Here is a 16,825-nt window from a genome sequence, read left to right on the forward strand (position 1 = left end):
CTACAAGGACCTAGTCCAGACACAAGTGGAGATGCTAAACATTCTTCAGAAAGCATTTATTCTTCTTTAGCGAGACAAAAAATATATCCTAGAACTTCTTTCTTCTTTTATTTTTTTTCTCGCTCTTTCCTACCACCAAAATTCAGAGAAACCATTTGATGTCCTCTTTAAGACCTTTCTTTATTTTTCTTAGTATCATGTGTGTTTTCTTCCCCTTAAATCCTTGTATCCTTGATTTAAAATTCATCAGTTTTTGATTCCTAGTATTTTGACATTTATCCAGTAATAATTACTTATATTATCCATAATCTTTCCCAGTATTCTGTGCACCCCCCACATGCCCCCGCTTCTTATCTCTCCCCACTCCCTGCTCTTATCCTTTCTACCACAACTTCCTCGGCAGCATCTTTTCTAACCTCAGTTATCATTTGACTATGTTGACATAATGAACAAACAGTTGAAAACACCAAATTATATCACCCATTTTGTCTGCATATTAATTTTTAGTAGTATGCTTTCATTACTGAAGTCAATTGAATCCTATTTCAATCCAACCAACTAATCACCACATAATGAACTGATTTCAGCTACCATGGAGGAGGGCAATCCTTAGCGTTGTGAAGATCACAAAAAAATGCAGATGTTTAAAAAACAACTGCAATATTTAAAATTTTTTCACTGTGGAGAAGAAAAGGTTCAAGAATCAGCAAGGGCTATACAAACTTTCCAAGGTAATCAACGGCCTGGCTGGAAAATTAAGATAAGACAACTAATTGCAAAAGTGACTTGGATTCTGAGGAAGAAGTTTTGAGATGGTCATGGAGGTTAACTCTGTCAAAAACAGTGGGTGATAATCCAAGTTCTCCCCATGAATTGAGAAAGATAGGAAAATGACTGATTTTTAACTTTCCACTGTTTCTTTAGTCACATGAAAACTATCTTTTTTTATTCCAGCTTTTGGGAACATCTGTCTTTTTTGACAATATCCTGGTTCACATGCTAAAATGTTACAGACCCACAGACAATTTAAATATGCAGTAACCTTACAGAAAGAGAGCAAAGGAGACAGGAAAGTTCACAGACTTCCTAATAAAGAGCCAAGTCTAGATATATTATTAGACATTTGAAAAATTCTTTCATACTTCAAGCAAATATTTATAGCTTGTTTTTGGTCAATAATCTTGTTTTATTTTTCAGAATTGGTTAGAATGGCATTATTATGTTGGCAATGTTAGATGACTGTGCTGAAGACATTTTTTAATCAAACCAGGAAAAGAAATCAGCGTGAAATGATTAAACACTGGGCGTCGTGCTCATAAATGAACTCCAAAAGTTCATATGAAAATGCACCCCTTGGAACCTAAAATGCATCTGTAACTTCACCAAGTGTTTCTGAAACCAGAAACTGCAGACCCCTAGAGGTCTTCAATTTATATGGGCATTTACTTTTTCAACATGATGTTTTCTTCTTGATTTTGTCACAAAGAGCATGAAAATAAATGCACTTTTAGAAAGCACAACAGCAAACCATCTCTTGTAAAAATACACATTTGAAATACAGTAAACAGAATATCTTAGTTTATTTAACTCAATAGTTCTTAAATGGCAGTTCAAAACTCCTGGAAGACCTTGGACTGATATTTTTTTTCTTTAAAAAGAATCTGTATCTTTCTCAAACTGAGCAAAGAACTGGCATAGACCCAATGTTGTGAATGGTCAAGTCTCAAGGTTAGATTACAATAAGGTTATTTAGCTCTTAATCTAGCTATATATTATGTATAAATTCCTGTGTCCAGGAATAAGGGCCATTTGTTAGAGGAAGGAGGGAAAGGGAGGAAGAATGTTTCCTCATCTTTTTCTGGTCATAGGAAAAAAATGCAATGTGATTTATTTTCTTTAGCCTTCTCCCGTCTCTGTTCCTGTCTTCTAGATTCCAAAATCATTCTCCCTGATCCTTTGAGTTTTGGGGCCTTTTCAACTCCCTTATAACAGGCACTTCGTTTGAGAAATTGGTGTCTAATCTTACAAATTACTATATGCACTAAGACAACCATTTTCACTCTTATTCACCATAACACACACACACACACACACACACACACACACACACACACACACACTTCCATTCATTCAGTGAATCCATTTTCAAGGGGGAAAAGGCATTTTGACTAATTGATATTAAGGAATAAATGATCACCATGCCACTGATACACTTGTAGTTATTAAGCTATTCCTGTTTTTAAAACTTTTTTTTCCCTTAAGTCTGAACAGGCATAGTCTTTAAATCTTCCAAGATTGTCTTTTCATTTTGTTTTTAAGTGTCTCCAGTGGTTCTCTCGGCTAAATATTTGATATTTGTGCATTGGCAAGGGATGAACTTGGGCATTTTTAAGTTAATATAATAAGCAAAAGTAAGTCAGAGGCCATCTGTAAATAATGTATCAACTCAGCAGCCGCTGAAGGCTGACATACTGACTTTTGAGATGTTGTGAGTAGGCTCCCTGGTTACCAAGGTACCACCATAGAACTGGAGTGAACTATGCTCCTCAGAACTGTGTTCTTCTTGCTTCAGAGAGTAATTTCTGAAAGTGCTGAACTCTGGTAGTTCTACGTGTATCATGGCCTCACTGCATATCACTTGTCACTAATTGGCAGCAGCTGCTCCAGACAGATCTGGTCCTGGCAAATAGACTGAATGCTTTCCTCTGCCCTTAGGAAATCTGTCTCTCCAGGTGAGGTTTGAGGCCATGTGAAGAGCAGTATGTCGAGTTTGTTTTCCTGTTATTTGGACAATGGATGAATTAAGGATTGCAACATTTTAGTCCCACTAGTCCATCTTTTGAATATTCTGAAAATGAGTACTTCTTGAATATGTTTTTTCTCAATTTCTGATTAAAAGGCCACATAACACATAACACCTGATACACACTATAAACAAATACATCTTTGAGAGTTTAATGCCATTTGGCATAAAGATGAAGTTTACATCCAATTTCAATGTCCAGGTGTTATATGCTGGCTTTGAATTTGCTATTAAAAAATGGAGAATACAGACTCATTTCCACTAAAAGTTTAAGCAAAAGATGCTGAACTTTCTGTTTTAATTTTTCCAGGAACCCTCTTACACCAGGGTTCCAACCTCAGTAATTTCTCAGAACCTTAGACCACCAGTGACATAATTCTCAATGCTTTGCCCCTCTTTTCAATATTATAAAAATGAATCTTATTCTGTTTTTAATCACAAGCCTTATCCGGCAATCAAAGCAGGTATATAATAAGCTAAGCTACTCTGTAAATCTAAACATTTCCCACAAATGGAAAAGATACAGCCTGGGCTCTCTGATTGTTACTAAGGTGATTATCTAAAATGAAAATCTGATTAACCCTTTTGCTGCCTGGAACTACCCACATACCACTTTAGCTGACTTCCCGAACTTATCTCTCTTTTTCCCCCTCAAGAAATTCATAATTGCATTGCTCCAGAGTAGTTATGCTCTGGTTATCCTATCTGAGACCGAGAGAGCTATGTTGTGAGGTTGTCCCATCTAAACAGCTGAGTGGGATGGCTCAGGAGCAAACGGACATTGAAATGGACATTAGAACAGAGGTCACATGATTTCCCACTTATTTTTAGGCATCATTTTGATGAAATCCTTGACAACATTACAGGATTTCTATTCAATAAATAGCAGAGTACCACTGTATTTTCCTTTCACTTGGGAAATGATTTGACAGTAAAAGCTGTATGTTTCACAAACATATTTTGCTCAACTATTTTTGAATGACATTAGCAACTGTTAACATTTGCTAGGAAGAATAATATTTCAAAGCATTATGCAGAGTTTTAGCCAAGAACAAATATCCATCAGGCACTGTCTACTCACTTTCTACAGCCAAACAAAAAATGGAGTTCAACAACCAAGAGGGATAAGAATACAGATTTCCATTTAATTTTGAAAACAGGAGAGACTACACACAAGGAATTCATTAGTAGTTAGATTTAGGAAACTAAATTGTGTAATAAAATTACTTTTAAAAATTCCCTACACCTTTATATTATTAGCATTCAAGTTTGGTTAATAGCTCCCACTCTTCACTCTCTCTACCCCGCTCCCCCACCAAGCCTTTCTAGAATGATGTCGAATAGTTTCGTCTGGCTCTCCACCAAAGGAAAAATGGTTCATTTGTTATTCCCTACACATAGCTTGATTTCTCCATTCCTCTTCTGGTTAGGCTGTAGGTTCCCTTCATCCTGGATTCCCTCCCTACTCCTCTCTACAAATCAGACCCATTACTTCCCTCAGACCTTGTTCAGCAATCATTGCCCTGAGGAAGCATTTCCCAATTAACCTCCCTCCCTCAGTTCACCCTTTTATGTCCCCTCAGAATATAATTGTGCTATGCCATTTTGTACTTGTTGATACATTGATTGTAATTGCTTTTTCCCCTATTGTGACTGTGTCATTGAATTTGCTTCTATTTCATTTGTCTACATTCTATTCCATGTACTTCTGCCTTCCTTGTTAAGCGGTCTTCAAATCTTTGTCATTTCAGCACAAGCATCAAGGTACTCCATGCTGGAGAGTCCATCAATAAATACTTGATGGTTAATTAAAAATAAGTAACAGTCAAGAATCCCTTTAGCACTCCACAGTCTCACCATTTTTCATATTGAATTGTGCAAAGTAAGACTACCACTAGCAAATGACTCTTCAATCCATATCAACTCACAACCAATCTCCCATACCCTACCTAGTCTTCCTTTAAGCATGTTTCTTCCTAGATATTTGTACGCCTTTTTCTTACTATCATGTCTGGTTTAATGTGTCTAAAATGAAATAGAGTTTGGTAAAAACCCAACTTTCCTTTCATATTTGCCTATTTCTTCTAAAGTAATTCACGTATTTAAAAAAAAACACACTTTTAGTCGATTTAGCATTTTTAACCTCTAAACATATTCAACATTTGTAAATGGTCTTAACTAAAATCTACTTTCTACAATAGTGAATTCCTTTTGGTTGGCTGTTCACACAATGCAATGCAGTATGACTTCCTCATGGGGATTAATAATTTTAGTCAATAGGATCAGAGGTGTAAAAGAACATGTTGCATGCAATAATAACCAATGAGAATTACTTAAAGGATAATTCATTAGCTATGCATTTAAAATGTATTAACTGCACACGACTAGAAATATGCTTAAGAAACTAACTTAGAGGTTGAGATATAAAGCAGTAGAGCTGGTTACAAATTAAGACAGACAAAGGAAAATGAATATGGATTGCTAAACTGGAAAAGTGCAGCATGGACTTGGAGGCATTGGTTACCTGGTGGAAGGTCTTTGGCTTAGTGAGGTGGTAAAGGGAGACTACTGCCACAAAGAGGTGACTTGGTACAAAGGCATTTATCTCCTGAACTTACACCTCTTGCTTTTACGAAAACAATGGTTCTCAAGGTGGTTTCCCATTGCAGATATGTATTGATCAAAACATTACTAAAGATAGCAATATATGACTGTGGAAGTAAAAGCTTTTCTGAGATTGAAGGTTCTTTTCTGTTGCTTTCCTCTTCTCATATCTCTCATTCACATAAGACAGCATTTATTACATTTTAAAGTGATTTAGAGGCATTTGCATGCCATCAAGTTCCACGTTAAAAGGTTAAGGTTTTCTTATTGAAATTTCAGGCACTGACCACTGAGAGGAAAGTAAGATTGCAGGGAAGACAATGTAGGTATCTAAAATCATGTGATTAAGATGTTACCAATTTACAAGCCAATCTTGCAAATCTATAGAAAAAATGCTGAGGGATGGCTGAGGAGGAGATAGGATGAACGGTATATGAAAATCTAAAGCAATCTAGGTAGTAGAAACCTTAAAATCCAAAACAGAACACCATTAGCTTTATTAGAAAGTTGGCATAGTCTTCTGAAGGGGATGGCTTATTCAAACCAAGGACAGTGTTGCTGAGGAGAACTTGGAGGGGAATGAGTGTTAGTTGAAAACAAACTTACTTTCTCCTCCCTATAAAAATAAGCAAAGCAACCAACCGACCACAGAAGGAACCATGGGCAGAGTATCAACAACACTTCTTCCTCTAACTAGGTATGACATCAGCTAAGCTGTTTCTCAAAGCTTCAGTCTTCTTGGAAAATAAGGCTGGACTAGGTTTCTTCAAGCTTTCATATTCTGTGTTTTGGCAATAGTAAGCGTAAGTGGGAATGATACCAAAAGATGACATATAATTTTCCAAAGGAAGATAGAAACTACAGCCAGTACTAGTTTGTTAACATAATGACAATAACGGTCAGTATTTATTGAGTATTTGCCTCTCTGCCAGCGTTTGTGGTCTCTACTTTACATGCATAACCTCTTTTAAAATTCACAAATTATGTATGTAAGTTATGCTAACATCTTCATTCACACAGATCAGTCAAATGGCACACAGAAAACAGTGAAGTGGCCCAGAACCACAAGATCAATAATGATGGAATCCAGATTTAAGATCAGGCGTGTTAATTTTAGTTATTGTGCTTACACGCACTATATTATACCAACTCAAATTAAAATATGATCTGAAAATTTTGTGTATGTATATGTGTATATATAAAGAGAGTTAAATGTGAATACATATGAAGAATGGATAAATCACATTAATCAGGACCAGAGCATTTTCATAAAAATCAATATACTGAGCAGGGCTTCATGGGGTGAGAAAAGATAATATTTAAGATTATTCATAAAAAACAGATAAATATTTGTTTTACCTCTGTTTCAAATGTACACACCAACCATTTTTACTATTTTCTTATTGTTATTGGTTTATTTATTTAGTGTATAAATAATGACTGTATGAGTGGAGGAAGAAGAGGCTAGAATCAAAAGAAAATAAAATACTACTTAGAAAAATTTTAGTGTTTAAAATCAAAGGTTTAATCACTTCCATGTTAGGTAATTTGAGATAATGACAAACTTCACTACAGACCCTGTAATCATGACTCAGAGCAGTATCAGGTGTAAAAGGAACAAAGAGGGACTCAGATAAAGACAATAACCTCCAATCAAAAACTTTCCTGAACAGCCAAGAAAAATACCCAGAAAATACTGAAGTAGCTCATTCCAAATTCATTTGCATATTTTTGAAGGTGAATGGCATTACATAAAGATAAATGTAGTGTTGAATTGGAGAAGTCCCAACAAATCAATATAATTTTCTCACATAAGAATAAGAAATCAATCAGGCTGTAATGACAAGTAATTATTGTTATTAGATTTTTAAAAACTTGCACAGAATAATCAAGAAACCTTAAAAAATACTAAAATGTACTTTTCCTAACATAATAACAAAACTAATGACAAGGGATTTTTAAAGAATAGCTGTTATGTCTCAACCTTCAGAATATCCACAACTGTCAAACCTCTGTCTAGGATTGTTTTTCAATAAAATTAATGATGTAGATGAAGCAACAGATCAGTTGCTAATTCTATTTGCTGGCAACAATAACTTGAACAAATTACTATATTCAGATATAAGTCATATTTTTAGGTACCCACTTTATTTCAAATATTACCTAAGAAAAATATATACATTATTTTCTCTTTCTCAGGCAAAGTCTCTTGAAGAAATTATTAACTGCCTTTCTTTGGTAATGAAATCAGGGTTCGGAAGTGTATTGACTCATCTATAGTCAACAATTGAGAGAATGGTGAAGTCAGAATTTGAACCTAGGTCAAACTTTCTCTCTATCTCAGCTACACTGTGGTGGTATTAATATTATAAAAGTCAAGCAGAGATTTGAACATTTTTAATATTTTAAGCAAAATGATTATGCAAACTACAACTTCACACAAGACTTATTTCAAAGTAATTTACTTGAGAATGAGGAAGGCAATGGAAATTAGCATTTATTGAATTCTGCATGTACTATGCTAAGATTCTTTTAAAATGTTATTTCATTCATTCATATATTTGGCAAATATTTACTGGCCATCTTAGGCACTGGTGACTATTAGTGAAACATCTAAGGTACCTTTCCTTATGAAAGATAACTTTTTAGGGAGAAAAAAATCAACACAAGAACACTATGTATTATGTAACTTTAGGTAAGTTAAAGATGTAGAGACAATCACAGAGTTGTGTGTCCTTTTATTTTGTTTTTAAGTAATTTGTTCAGAGAAGTTCCTGTAGCAGATAGGGCATCTGAACATGCACCTGCAGGAAGCCAAGGAGTGTATAGAGGAGAAATTTCAAGGCAGAGGAACCAGCAGTTGCAGAGGAATCAATGTGCATGTCTATAACACAAAAGAAACCAATGTGGTCACAGTGAAGTATAGGAAGTCAGTGTGTGAAAGAAGACAGGTGAGGAAAAGTCCAGATTTTGTAGGCTCTTGCAGGTCATGTGAAGAGCTTCGGATTTTATTTCAAGTGCGATTGACATATTAAAATACCATTCTGGCTGCTGCTATGTAGCAATCAGTCTTTAGGAGACATGAATGAATGAAGGGAATGAATAAGAGGCTATTGGTGAGACCAGGTGAGAGATGTTGGTGATCACTCTGGAAGTTGTGGGAAAGTGATCAGATTTTAAGGTGAAGTTACTTGACACACAGGTTATTAACTCAGTGAAGAAGAGAAAGGAATCAGAGGAAGCTCTCAGGCATGGAGTCTGAACAACTGTGTAAATTGTGGTGACATTTATCAGGACAATTAAACTCAGAGATGGACAATATCAGACCGCATGGTTTGGAGTTCTGATCACCACATTTTTATTCTGCTGTAGAGATGTCAAGTAGCTCAGAGCAAGACTTGGATTGACATGGAACCATTCATTTATTGATGGCAGTTGAAACTTGGGATATGAGATCACCTAAAGAAAAGAGTAGAGCCCCAGGATTGAGTCCTGTTACTTAACAATATACAGAGATCAGAGTTTCAGCCAAGGAAACATAAAGTGTATCCTGTACAAGGGGGAAAGGAGTGGAGGGTCATGCTGTGAAAACCATGTAATGAAAGAGCCCAGGAAGGATGGAATGATGAATGAGGTAAAATGAGGCTCATATAAACCTTACTTTCAATCAGGTAAAAATTGAAGAGAATTGAGAATTGAACTCCCACCTGTTTTTATTTGTTTAACCAAAATGAAAACATGAAATTAAATAAAATTAATAATGAAATTGAGAGAAGAAAATTAACTTTCCCAGTGTTACACAGCTAATGAGTGATAGAGGGGAACTCACAGGTGCTGTCTTATTCAAAATAATTATACTTTTCACATTTTCAAAGAGTGTATGAGTATTTAAATACAGAGATGAGAGCCGTTACAGAACTATTCTGAGTAAAAATTTTGGTAAGACTAATCATTTACAACTGAAGCCTTGTCTATTAGAGAAAGACATTTTCTCATCTATTAGAGAGGGAAAGCACTGAACAATTAACAGTCACATTTTTGTGGAAAAACAAATTTGCAAAGTTGTATCTCCTTAACACAATTCATCTGTACTGACAATTCTGCAGAACCATTTGCCATTGTACATTAATAACTCTGATATAAATTTTTATTCTGTCTTCAGACTAAAGCATTAGTATGTTATGTAGACTGACACTATCATATATGCTACTAACTCAGAAAGCTCAAAACATTTGAGCATCCCTGTACCCTACATGGTAAGCAAGAATCAATGTAATTCTAAATTCACACACCACTGCTATAAAATGCTCTATGCCAAGTCTTTATTTTATGTGGGGTAACTAAAGCTGAGGCACCTTTTGGTATGGAATCCCTTTGCTATTGGCTAACACCATAAAATTTTTGGCAACAAAAAAGCTGCCATATGGAGAGACAATGCCTACTACTCTGCTATTAGAAAAAAAAATCCTAAAATGAATCACAGCAATTCTGCATCTACCAAACTAAGTTTAGTTTGTTACTTAGCCTAAAGCTCTTAACAAAAACTGATCAGTAAGCTTTTCAGGATAAATTCCTCAACTGGAAAGGACATCATACAATATGTGATTTGAGTTACAAAGCATCCAGTTTATGAGTTTTGGGCAAACAGCAACAAGAAAGTTGTGAATGCTTCTAAATTTCTGTAGTTTCACGCATTCCAATATTTATTTTATCAAAAGGTGTATCCTCACATAGTCAGATATTTTTTATCAAAATTTAGTCTAAAGTGAACTATATAAAATATTCAATGCTGAGGCATACAAATGTCAAGTTTGCGGCCAAAATTAGCAGAAGAAAGCAAAACCTGTCACAGGCAAATAAGTACATAACATATACACATATGTTTATTTATGTATAAATTACATGAAGTGTAAGTTAGTAATTCACTTTTAACACTAGACAATATTTATGAAACTGTTGTTAAAATACACTCAATGCATCTTATACACTCAATGAAATCTTGAAACTCATCTCATCCTGGTTCAAGTGAAGGTAAGCCTTTCTTTCAGTGTATGTCAGGTAGGGAATATAGATGGTAACAATTATTAATATTAGGTTTCATTTACCCAAAATGTAATACTTCTAGTAAATGGGAAAAGAGATAAACATTATTTTATAAGGTAGCACATTCCACATTTATATCGATAAAAATTTACCTTCCCATAATTTTCATCCACAGAACAAATCCACTCATTTTTCTGCTTGAGGGCCTTCAGATCCCAGGTCAATTTATACTCTCTCTATTCCAATTGGAGTGGATGCTTATGAAATGTGTGCACAGATCCCTACTTTTCTGAGAAATGCTTCTCCTCTAGCTTATAGCTTTGGAAGGACAGCTCTTCTATGCTGGGAAAATAAGTCCCTTTTCTATAGTTTTCTACTAGAGAACCAAGGTCCAGGGCATGGATCACTGTGGGTAACAACAATTAGTTGTCAAGTTCAGAGTTTCTTTCCATTGAAGGAGCAGTTGGAGGAAAGAGGAAGGAGAATGAAGAACACTTGCAAAAACTGAGGCCCACCACAACAAATGCCCAAGGTGTCCTGATGGCTTTTGAATCTTTCATACTAATAAATCTTGAGCCCCAGCGAATTCCTGCCCTTAGTTTCCATAATATGCTCCAGAGTTCTGACAATATAGTTCTCCTTTTCCTTAAGCTGGTTCAACTCTTTCACAGCTTGAAGCCAGGCTCATGCTCCTTTACCTCACCCAAAGCTTATATGAAAGAGAGTAGCCCACATCTCTTAAATCCAGGCACCATCAGCAACTTGGTACCCATCTTCAGAATCCTCTTTGGTATTGGGCACATTGAAACCCTATTGGTATCAACATTCTGTTTCCTGCATAGAAGTAGCACAGAAAGAACAAAAGACAGGGAAGGGTCATAAGGCTACCTCCAAATCTGGGTTATGCCATTATCTTTTCTTTCGGATGCATTTGGCTGTAATTTACCATTGAAGAGTAATGAGGGCTGAGGGAATAAGAGGCAGGAAAGAGCAGAATAAGGACCGAGCAAATGGAGTTCAAAAAAATTCTAAAAACTGTCACCATTATACCTAAGTTTGGCCATGAATAGACACGTCCAAATCCAGTTAATTAGAGGACAAGCCCAGGAAACAGGTGATGAATTCTCTGGAGTCCCCTTATAGACTTTCCCAGGCAATAATGGCACTAGGAGAGGCCATCTGCGGGTCCCACCATGTGCCAGCTACTGGGCTCAGTGTTTTCATATGTTATCTTGTTAATTCCTTGGCTTAGACATCTTTTGGGTATGTTCAGAGGAATAAAAAGACTGCTGGCTACTCCCCAGAGCCTTGCAGTATGGAGTGTGGCTTCAGGTGGCGATTGTGAGAAATGATTCTTTGCTGCTGCCAAGCATAAATTCAGAGGAAGAACTGAGGGTAAGGGAGGGAGGAGGAAGGTGACTCACCTATGGAACCCAGGGGGAGACTGTTCCTGAACTCTGCTGGACTGAGAGTAGAGAATTACAGCCGAATACTGATTGATGATCAAGCACTGAGCCCCCAGTAAAATATAAAAATATGTCTAAATTACTCTTACTTAAAAATATTCATAGTGAAAATGAAAAGGCATTACTTTCTCAGAAAATCTAAATAAGAAAAAAAAAACACTGCAATAATCATGTTAAAGTCTTAAGGATTTAGTTGCTAATTAGCATTCCTGAGCTTATTCTAGAATCATGACTTATAAATTAAGTGTCTCCTCAAGATTATTACTACTAAAAACTTTAGACATACATAACAAATAGGCAATGGTAACACAGGGCATACTATATTTTATCAAAAGAGTAGCAAATGAGTTCAAAAAAAGGGTTAAACATTTCAAAAAGTAAAAATTACCTATAGCTTTTCAGCTTATCAAGAATTTATATTATAAAATTTATTATAAATTAAGTGAAAAAGGAAGAATGAAATAAAAATTAATGAATTCAAGAGAACCAAAACATTAAAAATTCAACAAAAGAGAAACATTTCACCAATGTTTTTCTGATGCCAAGGTGTGAAAATTGGCTGAAAAAAAAAATGAAATTCCTCTCTTTTCAGTAGAACATCAGTGTTTCCACCATCTCTTTGAAGGCTTTATACTATTTTAAAAAAGTCTGTCTCCTGGTTTATAAATGTGACAGAAGCAAAAAGAAAATAAATCTTAGAGAAATTTTGAAGTACATATTTTGTTCTAAAATCTGTCATTAATATAGACCAAAGACAGTCTCACAATACTGAACTCATCAGTGTAAACAGAAGGCTTCTGATGTGTGTTTTATCAAGTACAACTTTGTGTTTTAGGGACATCTGTCTTCACACTATAGACTAAAATCAACAGGAATATACTATCTTAAATACTTGAGCAAAACTCAGTAAAAGATACAGTAGGCAAACATTGCGGTCGGCTCAGCAGTGATTACCAACTCATGCTCCAAATTCACTATAAAATGAAAATCAATATTTCCACAAGTTCCTGCAACATAAAAGATAACCTTCATTGATTTTTCTAGACTTAGGCCTCTCTGATAAAATCTAATATAAATTTTCAACCATGAGGATTTGGATCAGAGCAGGGGTGATAAGTCCTGCACATCTCTTAAGAGGTGGAGAATTTTTTTTTTTTAAAGTGCACGTTCATACTATTTATAATTTGCCCTGTGCAAGTGAAAGCCTTTTCCACCAGTGCTATCAGGAATCTCTTCTAATTTTTATTACTGTGAGGCTAAAGCCTGTTCCAGATAATTTGGAAATTTCAGGGGAGTTGTGATAGGGCTGATGGTGCAGCCCTGGCTGACTTGAGAAAGGAGCTAACCGGTAATAGCCTCCATGGCTGTGCTGATTAAATGTTGCCATAGATGAAAGGCCTGCCATTGCCGCAATAAATTAACCAATCACACAAATCCCAAGTCAGTGCTAATCCTTCCTTGATACTCTGATCCTCTGATCAGCTCAAGGAGGTAAAGAAACTGGCTTGTGACGCTTGATGCTCTAACCCCTGGATTTCATGTACACAACGAGCTAATGATATCTTGCTGACCAGTTCAATGGGATGAACTTCTCTCACAACCCTTAGGGAACACCACGGCCTTCGTAAGGAAAAGAAGAAAAAAAAAGAAAAAAAAAAAAAAAAAAGAAAAGAAAAAAGAAAAAAAACAAGAAAGCAAGAAAAAAGAATTCAAGAAAAAGAGAAAAACTGACTTAGCAGATGGGAGGTTTTGTGTTTTACTAGGAAACTGCAGGCAAACTCTCCAGCACTTGTTCATTCAAATAATCATGCAGCAGGACCAAAGTGTGACATGTTTTGTATCAGTTAGGTGTGGATAATGAATCACAAAAGGACAAGGATCAAACAGAAATGGGAATACTAAAGAAAGCCAACCAAGGAGAGTGCCATTTCAGGAGAGCACTGCGGCCTTTTTTATTTTTTATTTTGTTTTTGGTTCCATTTTAAAGCAGCTCCCCATTGAGTATTCTGGATTTTTAAAAGATCCACATTTTGTATTTCTGTAATTTCTCTTACAATTGCTATGTTCCATAACAATGTTAGTGCGATTAGGCGATTAGAATGTGATTTAGGAATCCACTCATTTAATCAATTAGCAGAAGGTCTGACCACATGCGGTGTCTCCCTGTTAATTATGTGAGGGCTGCCTCTGCAACAGAGTTTGTGAAATTGAGTCTGCAGGATGCGTTCCTGGACTTCATAATTGGGGAAAGTTTTTTCTTCTTCTTCTTTTTTTTTTTGTATATAGTAATTGGTTGCTAGAAGTAAGAAGGCTCTAGGGCTTTCCTTCAGGGTTTCACATATAAAGAGTTTTTGAAAGGACTTCATTATCTTTCTTGGTCAGTCCCAAGAAATTAAAACTAATTCTGTTATAAAGGAGATGTAGGAACAAGCAGGAAAATGTAGAAATATCAGCATTTTGGAAATGCAACCAGAGTTTATTTGAGAAGCCGTGAGGTATATAGTAAGATAGTCCTATGAACATATATTGCATTATTTTTTATTCTCTGAAGGGAGATGATAGAAAAATTATCTTGTTTTCCAAAAGCAAATTTTAAGAATTCTACCTGGTCAGTAAATTTTAGTCACATTTATGCAGTTTCATAAAGCAAAGCTAAGAGATTATGATTATATTTTGGCAGTTGGATATTTTAAATTTAAAATGTATTCGTTATGATAGATACAAAGCCTTTTATAAAAATAGCAGTAATCATTCAGATCAGCTATTTCTCTTATAAAACTTCTCTGGATTTTAACCATCTTGTCATTCACCTTTTTTATTTACATGATGATCATGTGTGTGCCATACAACTTTCTCAAGTGACCTTCCCAAAGGCGGTCCTTCCCAGTGCTGGGCTAGATAGAGCGAGCCCGGTTGCAAGGAGCAGGTCCCATGGGAATTAATTAGTCAGAATGTAGAAGAACACAGCTTACTCCCTGCAAGGCATTCTGGGCCAACACTGCAGAATAACACAGCTATTTCTGACCAAAAAAGAAAGAAAGAACAAGAAGAAGAAGGGAAAAAAAACTTATTTTCCAAAAACAACAGATGTTATAACAGTCCAGAGAGGTACTAAAGTTTTATGCAGCAGAACAACAGGGTTGGAAAGAACTTAAATAATGATCCCTTGTAGAATTGAATCCTTTTGAGTTCTCATCTGATGTCTCACACCTGCAATATCTATGCAGATTTAATATTTATCCTCATTAATAGTCTTGTATAATATAGTTGTAGTGCAGCAGTACTATTAGGAATTTGATTCACTATCATTCCCAAATGAAAGACACTATTCATGGGAAAGATTAAATAGGAGACCATTTAAAACATGCTGTACTATATAGAGATTTTCTTACTAACTTAGGAAAAGGAAAACTTAAATATATAATGCTTTGCTATCCCTCCATTACTAAATGCGAGATGGGTTGATAGAACCATCATCATTATTATAATATTTAATATTTATATGCATCAAATAGGATTAAAAAATAAGAAAAAGAAATTGTAATGGCTTAAACTTAAGAGAAAATTGTCCTCTTTGCACTTTAATGACTGTTCTTACTTAAAAAGAAACTACTTTGCTTTCCTGTAGTGCTAATGAGATATACATGGCATATTCAGGAGACAATCACGCAGGTGAATGGCTTGGGTCTGCTCTCTTTTTCTCATTAACAAGCGCACACAGCCTTAGAAAATTAGAAATATTTGAAACACAACATCGCAACATTCTTAGTTTTAAATAAGTAAAAACATTTCAACATTTGACATTACTGTTACCCGAATTATGTGAATTCCCAAGATGATGAGAAATATATACAGAAAAGTAAACATTTAAAAAACTATGTTAACTCCTGCCATTCAAAGGGTTCTTCCCCATTTTCAGTTTTGTTAAACAGAACCCAGGTATAGCAAGGCCCTAACGTTCAACGTCAAACAAAAATTCAACATCTGTCAATCATGCTTTTCTTTTTTTCTCCCACAGACACAAGGGTACTGCTTTCTTCAGCATTGGGTAACCATAAGCTGCAACTATTACACCAAAGAAGTGTCTCCAGAAATTGGCAGATGAACATGTAAGTCTGAAAAATAGAAATATCAATTCCACTTTGGAAGAGAATTCTACTTTGTAAAAGAAATTTAATAGCTTTTGGAGTAGAGAAACAGGAAGAAAAGGAAGGAGCATGTCTGTCTCTTTCTTGGTGCCATATGCAGAAAATTGTCATAGACTCTCCCTTGCTTAATGGAGGAATTAGGGATAAAGTCCCAGTCTCTCTCTCCCTGTTTTATCTACACAGGAATCTCACAATCATTTTAAAAAATTAGACAAAGATATGCTATCCACGAACCTCCTTTTCTATCATGAATTGTTTCACATGATGATTAAAAAGCAGTTAAATTCTTCTAGGAAATAAAATATTTAACTATTATGAGTTTTTTCTCACCACTGGCACACAGACTTTGTATCTCAAATTAAACTAAAAATTTCCACAAGCTTTAGTATTATAAAAACATTGTCACGGGAAAAGGAGAATGTCTTCTTTCTGAATAACTGGAAGAGTGCCAATCTCTTTTCAGTTTGAATAAAACCCAAGACAGCACCAGTAGAAACATGTGTCCTTCCTTACAAATGGGCCAACTAGTTCCCCTTTACCATTTTCCCTTTTTCCTTCTCTTTCTTTTGGAAAATTCAGAGAGTAAAAGAATAAATGAAAAACTCTGTGCTCACTCTCTGATATTTTTTAGTTTCCTCTATCTTGTGGTAATCTTCTCTTCATTCATTTATATTCATTTTAATTCAAATAGACCAGGCATGAAACAATCAGGGATCCAAACACGTTTTTTACTCATGCAATTTCTACCCTGCTCTTCCATG

At 35.4% G+C, this 16,825-nt stretch overlaps 1 protein-coding gene across 3 annotated transcripts in view; it reads right to left on the minus strand.

The window, feature by feature from the left end:
• Zfpm2 (zinc finger protein, FOG family member 2) overlaps positions 1 to 16,825 on the minus strand; it is a 419,792-nt gene that overhangs the window by 161,448 nt on the left and 241,519 nt on the right. The gene's annotated exons all lie outside the window — the stretch shown is intronic.

This window comes from Sciurus carolinensis, chromosome 1 (genome assembly GCF_902686445.1).
Source record: "Sciurus carolinensis chromosome 1, mSciCar1.2, whole genome shotgun sequence".
NCBI lineage: Eukaryota > Metazoa > Chordata > Mammalia > Rodentia > Sciuridae > Sciurus > Sciurus carolinensis.